Genomic DNA, 4,090 nt, shown 5'->3' with positions numbered 1-4,090 from the left:
TCCAAACAAGCCCTAAGCTTATGCTAATTGTGTTAGTGCCCCAAAATCTTGAGGATTTATATTTGCGCTTACATAATGACATGGACCTAAAGTCAAAACATGATTCAACCTGAGAGGGACCAGGGGTCTCTCCACTTTTTCCCCTCCCTTTCCCTCCACTTCTCCCATCCTCATCATTCAAATTTTTTTATTAAATAATTTTTTTAAATGATAAAATTAATGAATGGTGAGGATGGGGGAAGTGGAGGGAAATGGATAAAAAGGAAGTGGAAAGACCCCACTTCCACTTGAGAGAGTATGGATTGGGAGAGGGCTCTCCACGTATGGATTGGACTAACCTCAACGCTTGCTAGGCTTAAAACTAATTATTATTGTAAAAAATACACCATATATTTCTCTAATGTTTAAGGTCGTTGAAATTTTAATTAAGCATAATTAATTATAAAAAAATTAATTAATATAATTGATTTTATTATAACATGATCATGTTTGAATATTATTTTTTAAAATTAATTTTAATAGAATTAAATATGTTTAGATGATTTAATTAAAATTAATTTTGGATGTACATATTATCATAAAGGATATTACTTTTAAAAATTAAAATATTAATAAATTTGCATATAATATTATTAAATTTGTTCAACTTTATTTAACAAGTAAAATATATTATTTAATTTATATACCCAATTAAATTAACGACATGATTTTGCAAATATTTTTTTACTTTTCTTTGAAAATTATGTATTATTATGCATCATTTATTTCCTAATATTTTTTAAATTTTAAAACTATTTTTAAAAAATTAATATGCTTAATAGACTAAGTTTGCATAGCAGTCGGACCGTAATGATGCACACGTTTTTGGAAGGAAGAAAATACATATGGATAATTTTTACTTTCCAGAAACCACAAGCCATGCACAGATACATTAGAGTACAATTGGGTTATTAAAAATTGACCTGCGATTAATGTAACAATGGATAGAATCGAAAGGTAATAGTAAGATAAATCAGCTTCCTTAAAAACGTAGATTAAAGCATAGAATCGATTAATGAAAAAAAAAAAAAGTGAGTGAGTGGATCTTTTTATACAAAAACAGGTTTTATATGCTTAGAATCGATTATATAACATATCCAAACAGGCTCTAAAGATTATGGAAGATTTATTCTTAAAAAAAATGTGGGTTTTAGAATTTAACAATCAAGATTAAAATATATTTTCAAGATTATTTTAAGATGTTTTACATAATAAAAATATAACAATATGGATCTTTTTACTTTTCTAAAATAAAATAGCGAAACTTAACCATTTAATCCCTTTGACACAATCATAACTCAATTTTTAAATGTTAACTCAATATAACTTGATCTTTATAGTATTGACCTTGTTGTAACTTGGTTTCTAAACTTTGACTTTCACAACTCAATTTTTATAGTTTTAACGATTTAAAATTGTTGAACCATGTGTTTTGATAATCACTACTTGTACAAAGTTAAGAACTGTTGAAGTAACAAAACCTTTAAGAGTATGAAGATCAAGAAAAAACTTAGCATAAATAGGTTTATTTATTTTCTTATTTTAGATTCAATATGAAAACTATGAGAGCTCAATTGCATAACTTTAAATGATAAGAATGCATCATTTTAAGAACTATTCTTAAGCTCATGAGTCTATTAAACTTAAGTGTCAAATCTTTATAATAAACCTAAACCTATTGTGCCATTCCACACTTGATCTAGGTAGATCTATGTGTGAGCTATTCCACACTTGAATTAGAGTGATCCATGCATGTTTTGGCATCTATGTGTAGGAAGTGTCTTGGAGATACTTTTGTATTCTAATTCGTGCTTGAGTGCATTTTGTGCTCATATTTGAATTGTCCAAGAGTGTTAGCTTAGGTTTGCACAAGTGACATTCCACGCCTAGATTAAGATGATCCACACTTGAAATGGAACATGCTCATTTTGAGAAGAAGCCTGACCTTAGAGAGCCTTAGAACCAAGTAAGATAAATCAAGCTTGTTTTGAAGTGTTACAAGTGTGTTTTGTCACATCGAAAAATCAAATACTTCTGCCATCCATTCCATGCTTAAGAACCATTAGTGCCCACGTGTGATTTGTCACACAAAGAAGTTAAGTGTTTCTGCCTTTCAAATCACGCTTGAGAATATTATAGCCTCATGCTTGAAATATCTTGAGAGAACTAGAGCCTAAAGCCTTAACTCCATTCCAGATATGGATCAGACCAATTCATGCTTGAATTAGGCTCTGACACAACATTAAATGCTATGCAAGAAAAGTGACTTTTTGTGATGTTCTTCATTCTTATATGTATTCAATGGCTATAATTCATTCTTAGAGTATTCTAATGATTTAAACTATCTAAAATTATATATAAGATCTCGTTTAAGTTAGTGGGTAATCTTAAGAACACATTTATTGAGCATTAAGTGTCTGCATTCATTTTCTTGCCAACTTATTTACAGTTTAATGAAGAAGCTCTTACAAATTTATAAGCTTTTATTGTAATTCATTTACTCTTTTCAGAGAGTCTTTTATAAAAGTTTTGTTTATTTTATTTGAGATGAAATCTTAAGTGCATTGTAACAGCTTGTTAGTATAACAAGTGATATTGTTGAATCAAGAATAGTGTAATCTTGAGAGTTGTATTATAATAACAAGTACTTATTAAAGCTTGTGTTTATAATTAAAAATTTCAAGAGTAATCTTAAGAACTAGACATAGATTAAGTGATTAGATTGAACCAAGATAAATTAATTGTGTCAACATTTTCTTCTCAAGCCTATTAAATTTTTAGTTTTCTATATTGAATTCTTATTTACATTCACTTGGGTTGGAAAAAGCTTAGAAAATTTTTTGAACATCCACTTCACCTTTCTTTAGATGCCAGCCTTATCCAATAAAAAAATTGGTCCCTATATTTTTAAAAAATTTATAAAGATTAAACCTTTCTTAAAAATTTAATCTTTATAATCATTATAAAGATTAAAAGGATTTAGTAACTTAAAATATTAGTCCTAAATTCTAACATAATTTTAATATTTATAATTTTATTTTTTACATTATAAGAACCAATATTTTAAATGGTTAAAACTATAAGAATTAATTTGTAAGAATCAAAGTTCAAGAATTAAGTTACAAGTAAGTCAAAACTATAAAGGTTGAATTACAACAAGTTAAAGTTTAGATATTGAGTTGCAACTCAATTAAAATTATAAAGATTAAATGATTAATTTTTGAAAAACATACCTTTTGATCCCTGCACTTTGCTCGTATTTTGTTATAGGTCCTTGCATTTTTTTTCTATATTCTGGGTCTATATACTTTCATTTTTTGGTGTTATAAATCCTTAAATGAACAAAATGAGCAACATATAAGGACCTTGGATGAATGTAAAATATCAAAAAATGAAAGTATAGAGATACAAAAGACCAAAAAAAAGTGCAGAAATCTATAACAAAATACGAGCAAAGTGCAAAAAATAAAAGGTATGTTTTTCCTTAATTTTGTTCAATAAAATATTTATAACAATATGCTCAAATATAAATATGTTCCTTTGACACAAAATGAACTTAGGCCTTGTTTGGTTCAACCCTATTACAGTCTTGAATGGTAATCAATGGTAATATAAATCCTATTACCATGTAAATGTGTATTTGGTTGACATTTTCACACTAGTAATGGTAATTATCATTACAAATAAGATCTAACGTCTTAGTAACCATTGCATATTCTAACCTATTCTAGCAAACCAACTACAAACTAACTTTGCAAGCTATCTATCTATTTACATGCATGCATGCTTTTCACAATTAGTTTACAACATCATTTCTCAAATATGGTCATATGAGAATGTAGCTTCTCACAATCAAAGTGATATAAAATAAGAAAAATTCAATTTAACAAGTAATGTGTAACCTTGTCTCACACTTACATCCCATGACCTGTAACTTATTCCCACAAATAGTAGCTTCTATTGAGGATACACTTGTCTAAAAGTGTATTACTTTTGGAATTAAACTTTCATCCTCAAAAGAAGGTTCTCATCGTCCCAAAACCTAAACCAA

This window comes from Prosopis cineraria, unplaced genomic scaffold (genome assembly GCF_029017545.1).
Source record: "Prosopis cineraria cultivar Desert tree isolate PC_DT_omini unplaced genomic scaffold, ASM2901754v1 PC1, whole genome shotgun sequence".
NCBI classification, from domain to species: domain Eukaryota; kingdom Viridiplantae; phylum Streptophyta; class Magnoliopsida; order Fabales; family Fabaceae; genus Prosopis; species Prosopis cineraria.
This window is presented reverse-complemented; position numbering follows the sequence as displayed.